The following is a 15451-nucleotide window of genomic DNA, read 5'->3' on the forward strand; positions in this document are numbered from 1 at the left end:
TAGAGTCTCCAAGTAGGGTCTCCAAATTATCTTTTCCCTGTGGTACCAGGGATCTGATAGTAACAGTACTACGCCTGTCAGTCATTTTGATGCTTCTGGTGAAAGTGGAAAGGCTAGTTCAAGCCTTGTTACAGGGCCAGTCCCATGCATCTGTGTTGCAGCATTCGATTATTTGTAGTCTGTGCCAATTGTCGCCCCTTTTCCTGTTGTCTGACCTTAATTTTTGGATATCTGGAGACTTTAGGAAGGGTCTCTAAATTGTCTTTTGCCTGTGCTGTTTGCTGGGTTTTTTTAATGTGTTTTCCCCCATATTTGATACATTCTTGTTGCAAATGTCAATCTGGGTTTAAAATTCATGTTAATACTACAGAAAAGCTTTGATTTTGCATTTAAAAATGCAACAGCATTTTATTCCTTGCATTTTTTTCAGGCCCACATAGAAGCCTATAGTACAAAAAGCACCAAAAGCAGCGTCTTCAGACGCTCAGCGTACGGAGATCCACTTTGCTTGGACAATTAGTCCATGTTCACATGGACATGTGTTTTTTCTACTGCCTTTTTGCTCTGAAATTCTGTTGTGTTTAAATGTCCAAGTGATTTCATGAAGACGTCACCCACTGTGCGTCTACAGATGCCACAGAACTGTGCGGTTTCAGTGCTTTCTTTTTCTTTAGAGGCTTCTATGTGGAGCTTAAAAAGACGCATGGAAAAAACTTAACTTACTTTTTGAAGTGCAATATCTAAGCAATTCTGGACTTTAAAACCATGGCTTCACATCTGCACCATAAACGCAAGAAATGAGGGGGGGGGAAGGTATAACAAATGCAGCAAAAATGCAATACTCAGAGTAGAGTGTTATTGTGTAGAAAACAAACAACACAATATTTATGCACCGTGTGAACGCAGCCTTACAGACACAAAAAAGCAACATGTCATATAGTAAATCTACATAAAGATGAGAACGTTCTGGATACTCTTTGACTATGACTGAATGAACAGTCCGGGGCACTTGCTGAATGTCCTTCACTGCCAAATGGATGTAGCTTGGTGTAAGGCTAGAGGAGTGGTCAAAATTTGCATTACCACATAGTTTATCCTTTCTTTTGTTCTTTAAAGGTTGGGAGGTATGACACTACTAAATTAGCCAATTGAATTGGTCGGTGCCTGACTCCCACCTTGCCGTGCACCCCAATTTTGGTTGTGTTCCACCTGTCTTGATTTTGGCAATTGGTGGCTGTTCACATTCAGTCATCAGGCCCTGTCCACAGGCTATTTACTTCAAGCAGCATTTGCTTTGGCCTGTGCCGCCCACAGCCATGATTTAGTCATGGGTACGGGATTGAAAAACACAAAGTAAGTGCTGCTAAGAACATTTCTACTTTTCATATGTGAGGCCACATGGCACATTTTATATAAAAATATTTTAGAGTACGATTACCCCAAAGAGATTTGCCGTGACATGGCGAGGTAGCTCAAGAAATTGCAATTTTTTTGCCAAAAATCTCAAATTTTAATAATAAGTACAGTTTGGAATTTTTAGTGCAGTGCACATTTTGTGCTGGCTATCTTGTTTTTTTTGTTTTGTTTTTTTCATTAAATTAGCCAAGTGTAGACAAAGAAGCTGAGTTCTGTGGACTCGGAGTGGTCACATTGCCACCCTGGGCCTCTGACTGTTATGTTCACAAGGGATTCAACACACCAGAAGGCCGGGGGAAAGAGCAGATGTCATTTTTCATCACATGAACGACCTTTCTTCACAGGGTTTTGCTGAGAAATGTATAGAGATCTCTTATTACATAAACAAGCTGAATTGTTCCCCTGGTTATAGAAAGTAATGCAGCATTTTCAGCACAAAACAAAAGAATGTGCTGAGCTGGCTTCAAGGTTTGACAAGTTTATTGTATTTTGTGTTATATAAATTAACAAACAACCATAATTGTCTGCTAGCAGTAACAAGGCAAAACGTGAAAAAATAGACCCTTGTTTCATTGTATACTAGCTGTAGTACTCGGCGTTGCCCAGGATAGTAACTATGTGTCTCTCTGTCTCTCTCCCACGCTACCTCTCTGTCTCTCTCTCTGTCTCTCCTTCTCTCTGTTTGCCTCCGTCTCTCTCTCTGTCTGTCTCTCTCCCTGTCTGCCCGTCTCTCTCTGTCTGTTTCTCTGTCCATCTCTCGCTTTCTATGTCTCTCACTTGCCATCTGTCTGTCTCGCTCCGTCTGTCCATCTCTGTCTCTCTCTGTCTGTCGCTCTCATTGTCTGTCTCTCTCCGTGTCTGTCTGTCTCTCTCTGTCTCTCTCTGTCTCTTGCTGTCTGTCTCTCTCCGTATCTGTCTCTGTCTGTCTCTCTCTGTATGTCTCTCTGTCTCTGTCTGTCTCTCTCCCTGACTGTCTCTCTATCTCTGTCTGTTTCTCTGTGTCTCTCTCTATCTGTCTCTCCACCGATATCATATTACCTCACACATAAGCTTCTTATACTAAAAATATCCTTCATTGCTTTTAGCAACCAATCACAGTTCCTATTAATGACCGGTAGCTCAGAGCTCCATTGACTTTTATGTAAGCAGGTTTTTTGGCGAATCACTGTAAAGTGCAGGGTTACATTTTCCCCTCAAATCATAGTCCATGACATTCCCTAAGTCAAATGAAGTGGCTATACAAAATGTTATGGTTGTAAATGTGACGGTGTGAATTCCTTTAGCGGATACCCACATACACTCAGCTTTATATATTAGATCTACCCTAACACAACACAAGGCCATCATTTTCTGATAAACTTCCAGTTTCCAACTTGTTTGGAATATACCTATAAATTAGGAAAGTTGTGTTAAACGGATGTTTGACTGCTACAATATAGATGACCTATCCATAAGTAGGTCATCAATGTTAGATTGGTGGGAGACCGGTACACCCTACAATGATCAGCTCAAAAGCGGACACAGACAGAAGAGGGCTCCTATGCAAGAACAATTCAGTGGGTGAAATATATATTGAACACGTCATCAATTTTCTAAGTAAATATATTTCTAAAGGTGCTATTGACATGAAATTCTCTGCAGATGTTGGTAACTACCCATCCAATCTACACAGACAAAGAAATCAAACCAGCCACTGAAAAAGTATTGAACACAAATACTGAAATGTATTTACTACTTGGTACAAAAGTTTTTGTTGGTGATGACAGCTTCAAGACGCCTCCTGTATCTAGAAAATAGTCTCATTCATTGCTCAGGTGTGATTTTGCTCCATTCTTCCACACAATCGCTCTTCAAATTCTAAAGTTTCTGTGGGCTTCAATGAACTCTGAGCTTTAGTTGCTTCCATAAATTTTCTATTGGATTCAAGTCAGTTGATTGGCTTGACCATTCTAGCATTTATATTTTTTTTCTCTGATACCAATTGAAAGTCTCCTTGGGTGTGTATTTTTTGGATCATTGTCTTGCTGAAATGTCCACCCTCATTTCATCTTCATCATCCTGATAGATGGCATCAAATTGTTAATCAAAAATGTCTCTTTACATTTGTCCATTCATCTTTCCTTTAATTACATGAAGTTTGCCGTTGCTATATGCTGAAAACTGCCCCACACCATGATGTGATATGCAGTGCCTTTCAGTAGTTTAAAAATTCTTCTGTAACCAATGCCATCAGTATGTTTTGCAACAATAAGTTTGTGAAGGTCTTGGGACACCTCAGTGGTTTAACCCATCTTGAGATGTTTCTTGTGTGGCACCTTGGTAATGTGATACCTTTTTATAGGCCCTCAGTTGAACCAGCCGATATTATTTTTCACAAAGTGGCAGGAATGCTAATTACTGATAGATTTCAGCTGATGTCATGACTTTCCATGGCTTTTTGCACCTCTCTTTCTGCATGTGTTCAATACTATTTCCCTGTGTTATTTTTGATTATTACACATTTATGGTTTCATTTCTTTGCCTGTTTGGATTGGATGAGTGGTTACTGATATGCGGTGAGAATTTCATGTCAATAGCACCTTTAGAAATATATTTTCTTTGAAAATTGGTGACGTGTTCCATACTTAATTTACCCGCTTTATATGGGCGTTTTGCAGTGCAAAAGCTCATCATAATGCACAATTGCATGTCTTGAAGATGGAAGCGAGACCCTTATCTCTTGAGCCACTGATATGTCCACCCTTGGATCAGCTGGACATAAATAGGGTTCAGAGCGGAGCACCACAACTCTGCCAATTCCTGGAGACTGCAGATCAGCTCCTATTCATTTGATTCAGAATTCATATGATGGAACTGTACTGTTTCAGTTTGTACTACTCTTGTTTATGTTTAGCCAGAACTGAGAAAAACTGATTGGTGAGCATGCCGGATGCCAGCAGTTCTGGGTTCAAATCCCACCAAGGACAACATCTGCAAGGAGTTTGTATATCCTCCTCATGTTTGTGTGGTTTTCCTCTGGTTCCCCAGTTTATAACCACACTCCAAAAACATACAGATAGGGAATTTAGATTGTGAGCCCTAATTGGGACAGGGATGATGATGTCTGTAACGCGCTGTCAAATTAATGGTGCTTTGTAAGGGAGTAAAATAAATAACTGCTAAAATGCAAGTAACAGGCATTTCTCAGTTCCTTTAGGGTGCGTGCCCACGAACAGTGTTTTACATTGTTTTGGATGCAGCAAGCTTCAACTGCGTCCAAAACACTGAGATGTACAATACAAGCACAGTGGATGGGATTTCTAGAAATCCCATGCCCACTGTTCATATGTAGCCCACAGTGATCACTGACCTGCAATGTAGTTTTCTGAGGCCACAGCACGTCAATTCTTCAATTCTTTCCTGCAGGGTCGATGCGTCCTCCGTAGGGCAAACACAAATGAGAGACCACAGCGCACCAAACCCTGATCGTGGGTACAAGCAGCTGCAGTCTCCTGCGTTCTCCGGCAGAGGTGGCTCGCGGCCCTGCAGGTTAGGACCCACCACGTCCAGGATGCAGCGACTAATCGTGAGCACATACCCTCAAAGAGAATGTTTTATAGCATATAAGAGGCCCTATAATAGTAGAAATATCGATGCATATCTACACTCCCTGACAGAAGTTCTGTCGCTTATCCACGTTATGTAAATAAAAGCTTATAACCTGACTTTAAATTCATCCATTGGTTTCATAAATTACTCTTTTGAAAGCTGAAACCCTCCCAAATTTGGTTTAGGTTATGAAAATAAAGTTGCTGCAAAGCTGAAATATTGATCATTTAATGAACACAGAAAGGTCAGATTTTGGCAAGACAAAAGTTTTGTCGCCCACAGAAAGTAATGGGAAATTAAAACAAAGAATTAACTTCTAATATGAGGATATGTTGCATAACACTGGTGAATGAAGTTGTGGTGCTATTAGAGCCATATTTAATATTTTGTGTGACTTCCATGAGCTTGAAGGACTGCATCCATGCGGATCAACAATGATTCATACAATTTATTGATGAAGTCATCAGGAATAGCAAAGAATGCAGTCTTACATGCCTCCCAGAGTTCATCTAGATTCTTTGGTTTTGTCTTCCAAGCTTCCTCTTTCATCCTACCCCAAACATGCTCAATGATGTTCATGTCTGCTGACTGGGCTGGCCAGTCCTTGAGCACCTTGATCTTCTTTACCAGGAGGAACTTTGTTGTAGAGATGGATGTATGAGATGGAGCACCATCCTGCTGCAGAATTTGACCCCTTTTATGATTGGGAATGTAAGAGGTAGCTAATACGTCTTGATATTTTAGGCTATTGATATTGCCTTCCACCTTGCAAATGTTTTGCACACCCCCATACTGAATGTAACCCCAGACCATGATCTTTTCACCACCAAACTTAACTGTTTTCTGGATCCATACGGGTTCCAGTAGGTCTCCTGCAGTATTTGAGGTGGCTGTGGTGTAATTCAACTAAAGATTCATCAGAGAAATCCACCTTCTGCCACTTTTCCAGCATCCATCTGTTTAGCACTCCAAAAAAACATACAGATAGGAAATTTAGATTGTGAGCCCCAGTGGGGACAGTGTTCCTGATGTATGTAAAGCGCTGCGGAATATATTAGTGCTATATAAAAATAAAGATTTTATTTTTATTTAGCAGGCTGTGTGACTTGGCAAATGCCTCACGTTTTTTTTAATTGCTTTTTCTTTAGTGCTGGCTTTTGGGCACTGATTCGACCATGGAGACCATTTCGAGACAGAATCCTAGAAACTGTTCTAGTTGACACAGGTACTTGAGGTGACCAGGCCTGTTGGAGCTCTGCGGCAGTCGATGAGGGTCTGGCTTTAGATTTTCTAACCAACAAAAGTTCCTCCTGAGCAGTTGTCTTGCGGGGTCTGCCGGACCTGGGCTTGTCAAAAACATCTCCAGTCTCTTCAAATCTTTTTTTAATTCTTTGTACTTGACGCTGAGACACATTAAAGGTGCCAGCCACCTCTGCAGTGGATCTGGTCTTTAGCCTCTTGATAATCAAGGCTTTGGTCGCAGGGTGGATTTTTGGCATATTGTCAGAGGTCAAGTTGCAGTTCAACTGAAGGTCTGGGGTGCTGGGTTTCTTTTTATAAACCCCCCCTCCTAATTAACCGATCATTTAGTGAGCACAGGTGAGGATGTCAACTAGGATTGAGTGCATTATATGACAAGCCGACAAAACTTTTGTCTTTCCAAAATCTGACCTTTCTGTGTTCATTCAATGATCAATATTTCAGCTTTGCAGCAACTTTATTTTCATAACCTAAACTAAATTTGGGAGGGTTTCAGCTTTCAAAAGAGTAATTTATTAAACCAATGGATGAATTTAAAATCAGGTTATAAGCTTTTATTTACATAACATGGATAAGCGACAGAACTTCTGTCAGGGACTGTATATGAATAAAATATATTGCCCTCCCAAATAAATGATATAAAACACCCATATCTAGCAAAAAAAAAAAAATTTTAGTTGGTGAAAGCCCATCTACCAGGCCAGGTAATTAATGTAAAGGTCTATGTGAAATAAAGTCTGAAACATCTATTTTTAAATCACCACTCCAGTGTTTGTTATTCAGCGATGGAATGGTGCTTCTAATCTAAGGTCCCTGCCCTTGGTCTTAAGGTCCAGTCACACTAAGCAACTTACCAGCGATCCCAACAACGATAAGGATCGCTGGTAAGTTGCTAGGAGGTTGCTGGTGAGATGTCACACTGCAACGCTCCAGCGATCCCACCAGCAACCTGACCTGGCAGGGATCGCTGGAGCGTGGCTACACAAGTTGCTGGTGAGCTCACCAGCAACCAGTGACAAGCCCCCAGCGCCGCGTGGAAGATGCTGCGCTTGGTAACTAAGGTAAATATCGGGTAACCAACCCGATATTTACCTTTGTTACCACCGCATGCAGCTACACGTGCAGAGAGCAGGGAGCAGCGCACACTGAGCGCTGGCTCCCTGCTCTCCTAGTTACAGCACACATCAGGTTAATTACAGGATGTGTGCTGCAGCTACATGTGCACAGAGCAGGGAGCAGCGCACAATGCTTAGCACTGGCTCCCTGCTCTCCTAGTTACAGCACACATGGGGTTAATTTCCCGATGTGTGCTGTAGCTACATGTGCACACAGCAGGAGCCGGCACTGACAGTGAGAGCGGCGGAGGCTGGTATCAAAGGTAAATATCGGGTAACCAAGGACAGGGCTTCTTGGTTACCCGATGTTTACATTGGTTACCAGCCTCCGCAGAAGCTGGCTCCTGCTGCCTGCACATTTAGTTGTTGCTGTCTCGCTGTCACACACAGCGATCTGTGCTTCACAGCAGGACAGCAACAACTAAAAAATGGCCCATGACATTCAGCAACAACCAACGACCTCACAGCAGGGGCCAGGTTGTTGCTGGATGTCACACACAGCAACATCGCTAGCAACGTCACAAAAGTTGTTCGTTAGCAGCGATGTTGCTAGCGATGTTGCTTAGTGTGACGGGGCCTCTATACTTAGCAGCTGTTGTCTTCACCTATTATCGACACCTCTTTGATCCTGCAGCGCCATCTTGTGATGGAAGTCAGAAATTACGTCACAAGCGCAATACATCTCTATGAGAGCCAGTTCGAGGCTCTCATAGACTTCCATTGAACTGTGATCTTTGGCTCGCTCCATGAAACACTGGAGTGATTCAGCAGGTCACAAATCACAGGAAACCGAAAGGAGCATTGGTGAAATAAGGTAAAGATGCCATAGGATGAGTATATGAATAAGTACATTGAACTCAGATTAGAAAACACCACTCCAATGGTAAAATAAAAATGAAATGCTAGAGTGGTGCTTTAAAACTTCATTATGCCATGCCTCTGGTAAACCTCCTGGAAGTGTATGACTGCACTTACTATTTTTTTTTGCTAATAGGATGAGTCCGTAAGGCCTCCTTCACACATCCGTGCAAAACATTAAAGTTTAGCACGGTCCGTGGTGAAGGTGCGTATGTGTGTGCTTGTGTCTGTATGTGTTCTACATGTGCTATCCCTTTGCTATCCGTGCGACATCCGAATAGCTCACAGACAGCATGAGCTGGTATACTTAGCTGTTCCCGACACTGCTGTCTCCTGCGCTGCTGTTGCTTCCGGGTCCGTCAGTCAGTGCAGTGAATATTCATGAGCACAATGAGTGGGCCCAGAAGCAACAGTGCTGGAGACAGGTAAATATAAAAATTCTTTATTTTTATGTGACCTGTGTTGTCTCCAGTACGTGTCACACTGATGTCACACAGATCACATCCGTGTGCTGTCCGAGTGACATCCGTGCTGCTGACAGAAAGTGGACATGTTGATGTGTGTCGCATATGGATACGCGTGTGCTCCACACAGACACACGGTCTGTGTGAAACCCGGATGTGTGACCAAAACCATTGTTTTTATTGGGTCTGCATGAGTCTGTGTCTCTGATACGTGTGAATACGGATGTACACATGTCCGGAGACCGTGATGTGTGAAGGGGGCCGAACACAGTCTCACTTGTTAGAATTGATCAGACAGCGTGTTGGGTTCTGTAGGAATAGGCAGAGTCACAATGCAGAGTACTAAGGATATTTCAGCTATTACATATTCTAGGAAGGAATAAAGATGAAATGGAATGAGATGAGTTACACAACCTTAGACTTTAGCTATGAAGAGAAATAATAACTATTTAATGACTTTGCAAATATTGAAATATGCAAATAAAATTAAAATAAAGTCATTAGAAGGAAGAACGGGATGAAATCTTTTTAATATGCAACATATTATAATATGCAACATTACAAGAACAGTAATTTTATAAAGAAGACGCTCAGCTCCAAAATCTTCATCTACCTGCTCAAATTGTAGTTAATAAAACATGATTAGAAATAAAAGTGAGATACAATTCTCCGCTATCATTACACAGGTCTGCAAAAAAAACATTTTCAAGAGCTCTTTTGGTTATTCCACGTAATCTTTATGTTTTTGAGTGCGCTGAATCTGAAAATGACCTCCGTTTTGTCATAGGACATCACGTTTTCTGCCAATTTAAGTAACTATGTTAAATAAGACAATGCCTCAAAATAAATGAAAATAGACTCATAAAATTAATTTTTTATTGCAAATGTTTCATGAAAATCATTTTTTTTAACTGCATTGAGCTCACTAACACACTAAAATCAATTCTTCTTCCCTGTGAGACTTCTCTTGGTACATTTACGCTTGTGAGTAGCATCTGTAATGTCTCTCTGAAGTGTCCAGCAGTAGTCTGCTATCATTGTAATGCTCCATCTTCCCTGATATCTTCTTTCCATCTCTTTAATGTCCTGATGGAATCGTTCACTTTGCTCTTCACTCACAGCTCCCAAATTTTCAAGAAAGTTGTCAAGGTGGGAATGGAGGAAATGCACTTTTACACTCATCAGGCAACCTAAAGCTTGAAATGCTTTCAGCATTCGTCCAACGATTTCTTTGTAGTCAGGGTCTTTGTTATTGCCTAAAAATTTCTCTGCGACCTCTTTAAATACAATTCACCCTTCTTTTTGAGGATGCGTCATGGTATTGATATACTCTTGATCAGCTATAAGCCTTCTAATGTCTGGTCTGACGAACACACCTTCCTTCAATTTTGCCTCCGAGAGGCCTGGAAACTTGGTGACCATGTTTTTGATGCATTCTCCATCTTTTGGAAGTGATTTTACGAATTGCTTGATCAATCCCAATTAGATGTGGGGAGGTGGTAGAAGAACTTTATGGGGAGGAACCAAAGTTTCTCGGAGGACATTTTTTTCACCAACTGTGAGCACCCTCGGCTGCCAATTCTTCTTGGTCCAGTGGTCTTGTCGGTCTCGACTGTCCCATAGACACAGAAAACAAGGGTATTTGGTATACACAGCTTTTTGCCTGAGCAGCATACACAAGACTTTCAAATCCCGCACACTTGCCAACCGTGGTCTTCATATTTAAGTTTACGAAGAACCAATTCCAAGCTCTTGTAGGTTTCCTTGAGGTGTACGGAATGACCTACAGGGATGGAAGCATAAAAACTGCCCTTGTGGAGTAAAACTGCTTTGAGACTTCTTTTTGAAGAATCTATAAAAAGACGCCATTGCGCTGAATCATATTGGATTTTGAATTGACCCATCAAACCTTCGACATCGATGCAATAAACCAACTTATCTTCCCAGGCAAAGTAAGGAACGAACTCGTCTTCACAGTGTCTGAACCATGAAAAAGACACTCCTGGCAATAATAAATTCTTGCTTTTAAGCCTTGAGCCGAGTAACTCAGCGGCATCTTTGGGAAGATTTAAGTCTCTTACCAAATCATTCATCTCCTCCTGGGAAAACAATTTTGGTCTTGTATCATTTTCAAAGTCAGAACTTGATTCATCTGGTTCAGGTATGACTCCACCTTCATCGGACTTAGTTATCTCTTAAAAAGTATCAGGGGCCTTGGGTAGTGGTAAATCTGTGCCATGGGGGATGGGACGAATTGCTGAGTGAATATTGGGGTATAAAATGGGATGCTTCCATTTTGAATTATACCCTTTCACATCGCATGAACAAAAGTTACAATTGTCACTATGGTTCTTCAGCTCTCGCCATACCATAGGAATCCCATAACAGAAAGCTTTTTTCTTACCTTTGAACCAATTTCGGAGGTCCTCAACACACCGTTTGCACACTTTATGAGGCGCCCAAGCGTTATCTTGATCTCCAAGCTTTAAGCGGGCTTTACACACTACAATATATCTAACGATGTGTCGGCGGGGTCACGTCGTAAGTGACGCACATCCGGCATCGTTAGTGGTATTGTAGTGTGTGAAACCTACGTGCGACTGCGATTGAACGAATAAACGTTGATCGCATATACGTCGTTCAAAACCTAAAAATTGAACGTTGAGTTGTTCAATGTTCCCGAGGCAGCACACATCGCAGTGTGTGACATCCCGGGAACGATGAACTGCAGCTTACCTGCGTCCCCTGGCTCCCACCGGCAATGCGGAAGGAAGGAGGTGGGCGGGATGTTTACGTCCCGCTCATCTCCGCCCCTTCGCTTCTATTGGCCGGCTGCCGTGTGACGTCGCTGTGACGCCGAACGTCCCTCACACTCCAGGAAGTGGATGTTCGCCGCCCACATCGAGGTCGTATGGTAGGTAAGTACGTCTGATGGCAATTGTTTGTGCGACACGGTTAACAAATTGAACGTGCCGCACATACGATGGGGGCGTGTCACATCGCATACGATATCGTATGCTTAATTGTAAGGTGTAAAGCAGGCTTTAGTCCGAAATATGTGAAGTATACTTTTTTCACAAAGTCTGTAATATTCAGCTGTTGCTTCAACACTGTGTTAGGTTGACCAATAGGTTACAACAGTTACCAGCGATGACCAAATGCCGAGGGAGTCCCGGGCCCCCCCCCTTCCTCAACCAAAATTAGATACAGACGCTGATATCCACACAGAAAGCAAGGGCTGTGCGCTCCAAAGAAGACTAATTTATTTTCACACAGACAGGGTTTATCAACCTAATAGGGGCGTAACTGTGTCGTAGACAAAGCCATTAGTTTCGTTTCTCGTCATAAACATAAGTTTCCATTTCTCAGTAAAAGCATAAATGAGTTTCGGTTCCTGGCGTAAGCGTAAAACACAACTCTTATTGTCTTAAACCAGGCTGCAGGTCTTATCGCTCTGTCCTTGGGTCTCAGCGTCTAGAGTCCTGGAATGCGCTCTCAGAGTCTGTTACGTAAACAAGTCTGGTCGTGCTCTTTGCAAAGGAGAATGAATTTCTATGATTTTTCTAATCATTGAAAAAGTTAACTCTTTCCTCACAACTGTATATTCACCACAAATGTAAAAGATAATGTCAGGCAAATTAATACACTTCCGCTGAGCCATAATGCTAATTTTGGGAAACACGGTTGAATATGAAGAGCTAACACGAACTGAGATTAAAAAGTGTGAACAGGCGAGAACAATGATAAAACAATTGAAACTAGCCCGGGCATGTCAGAGCCTGCTCATTCAGCTTGCAAAATGTTGATGCTGGTTTCATTAGCTCACTCTGAAAGTTCTTTTCTTTCAAAGCTATACTTTTTTGGCATTATATATCTTCAATGCATTGATGTGAATTAATTAATAGTAATTTTGACTTTCAAAACCCTAACCAAAAAAAAATAAGAACAAATTATGAAAAATGTACTAAATTTGAAGAGAATTTTGCATTTTGTGGCAAATCCTGACGTCCAGGATCTTTTTCAATATTTTTTTCATTTTCAGCACACCAAAATACAAGGAATTTAGATGAAAATAATCAAACAACTTTTTAGTCGCAGACCTGTGTATTGTGCTGGGCCAGCATATAAAACACTTAATGACAAGTGATGAGTGAGAACTACCATACTCGGGTGCTCGGTACTCGTTAAGAGCAGTTGGATGCTCGGATGAGCGTGACTGGTGTATCTGAATATAATGAAATTCAATGAGGGTCTACATAATTTTTCTGGAAGATTTCAAGGAAAAATGCTCGAGTCCGCCATTGACATCCATTATACTTGTTAAATGATTCGCGCCCATCCAAGCATCCAACTTCTCTTATCGAGTACCGAGCACCCGAGAATAGTATTACTTGCTCATCACTATTAATGAAACTATGGAAATTGCAGTTCATTAAAAAAGACCAGGCTTTATCTATACAGTACCATGTCTGTTTTAGCTTCAGGAGATTATAATTGTCATACTAGGTCTGCTAGAGTTCAGCTAGCCCTGCACACCCCCGTAGTCTGTTTAGCACTTCACTGTCTATAGACATTGTATGTAGAGAGCCTGGTGTGGGAGGGGGGCAGCTTTCTCTGCTACATGGCTACATCTAAAAACTCTATTGTGTCAGAACCACTGCACCTATTAACCTGAGTGATACACCATTGGTTCCAGGGATCTTTGCCTACATCATGCTGCTCTCACATGAGGTAGCAAACAATCTGCCAACAGATGAAGCGAGGGTGCCGGGTGCAGTTGCCATAGGCAAGCAAGGAAGGTTCAGCATCCCGACACACTGCTTTTAAATGAGGGGGTGGGGGTGCGGGTGTCGTTTCTCTGGTTACCTCAAGGCCGGTAGTGTTACACTCCTCACCCGGTCCGTGGGAGTTATGGATGAGGATGATAGACACTCTTAACAACAAGGCAGTCTTTACTGGGAACAACACTTGTAAACAGGATGTGGTAGGTAGTACACTTTATCTTCTGCATAACACAGAGGCACAAACATAGTAGTTATTGGCGATGGCACTTTCTTGTGAACGTTTTGCTGGCTGGCAAGCTAAGCTAGTCCTCCTTCCTATGGCACCAGAAGGCACGGGTCAATATGTCTCGCTGGGTTCCCTGCCCACTACCACATACGGTAATCTCTTTCAAGGCCCTTTCCTAGAGCTGCTATCTCTTCACTATTCTCAGCAGGGTAGCACTGGGTCCTCCAAGCCTGAACAACACTGGACTCACTCAGTTCTGCGTCTCTTTCTCCCTTCAGGTCTGCTCCAACCTGCCTCCTTTGTGACCAATGACGTAGTGATGGGCAGTCCGGCTCTTTTTGGTGATCCAGTTCCCATGGTCATGCTCACCTAAAAGAGGAGGCTCTTTCGGATCGTTCATGGATCACTATTAAATATGTGTTTACAGCAGGTGAACACATATTTAAGCTTGTGTTAATGGCACCGAAACCACGCCCACTCTCGGCTACATCACGCCCACTCACAACGGGCCAGTTAATTTGCTGAGTGGGCGGGGTTTTGTTCAGGTATTTCACACACCAAAATTTTACGCCCAATGAGAGTTGTTAAGAGAATTTAGTGGCTCTCACTTGTGCTCCGGTACCTGTCAGTCACAGCAGGGAGCCGACATTTCACTACAATGTCGCCTCAGTTAATTTCCTATTGTAAGTTCTTGCTGCTCTCCAAACTAGTGTTCCTTCCCACAGAAACACATCACTCTCTCCACTCTGCTACATCTGCTTTCTTCACTTCCTTACTGTTCTTCACTAACTAAAACCAGGAAATGCTCTAGTCTAGACTAAGGCGGGCTTTGCACGTTGCGACATTGCAAGCCAATGCTGCGATGTCGCACGCGATAGTCCCCGCCCCCGTCGCAGCTGCGATATCCTTGTGATAGCTGCCGTAGCGAACATTATCGCTACGGCAGCTTCACATGGACTCACCTGTCCTGGGACGTCGCTCTGGCCGGTGACACGCCTCCTTATTAAGGGGGCGGGTCGTACGGCGTCACTGCGACGTCACACGGCAGGCGGCCAATAGGAGCGGAGGGGCGGAGATGAGCGGTAAACATCCCGCCCACCTTCTCCCTTCCGCATATCCTACGGAAGCCGCGGTGACGCCGGTAGATGTTCCTTGCTCCTGCGACTTCACACACAGCGATGTGTGCTGCCGCAGGAGCGAGGAACAACATCGGACCATAGCGTCAGCGTAATTATGGATTACGCCGACGCTTCACCGATAATACGATTACGACGCTTTTGCGCTCGTTAATCGTATCATCTAGGCTTTACACACTACGATGTCGCCTGCGATGCCGGATGTGCGTCACTGTCAATTTGACCCCACCGACATCGCACCTGCGATATCGTAGTGTGCAAAGTACCCCTTAGACTATATCCCCCTCACTCTGGGCCAGCTTCTCCTCATTAACCCTATCAGTCCTGTCCTATACCTAAAACCTTAGCTTCCCCTTCTAGCCAAGAACTGGTGACATCTAGTGGTGGCTTTAAGCACGGCACCTAAAGACACACACAATGCAATCATCAATGTCTTCAGCGGGGATACACGACTTTAGGTCATCCTTTAACAGATTCCATTTAATGGACAGACAAGCTATTCATTATCAAATGGGCATATAAAACATAGGTCACAAATAATATATAGACTTTCAGACTGCAACAGTACCAGCATAAATTAAGAACAGGCATAAGATTCTAAGGC

General features: G+C 42.8%; 1 protein-coding gene across 6 annotated transcripts in view; it reads left to right on the forward strand.

Annotated features, from left to right (window-relative positions):
- Positions 1–15451, forward strand: part of DUSP26 (dual specificity phosphatase 26) — a 60162-nt gene that overhangs the window by 32650 nt on the left and 12061 nt on the right. The window contains exon 2 of one of the 6 annotated variants that reach the window (XM_075346122.1): positions 4822–4981. The exons of 4 other annotated variants lie outside the window; for them this stretch is intronic. The gene's annotated coding sequence lies outside the window, so the exon portion shown is untranslated. The remainder of the gene's footprint in view (positions 1–4821; positions 4982–15451) is intronic. One more of the 6 variants, XM_075346123.1, reaches the window with a different exon arrangement.

The sequence above is a fragment of the Anomaloglossus baeobatrachus genome, chromosome 4 (genome assembly GCF_048569485.1).
Source record: "Anomaloglossus baeobatrachus isolate aAnoBae1 chromosome 4, aAnoBae1.hap1, whole genome shotgun sequence".
Classification (NCBI taxonomy): domain Eukaryota; kingdom Metazoa; phylum Chordata; class Amphibia; order Anura; family Aromobatidae; genus Anomaloglossus; species Anomaloglossus baeobatrachus.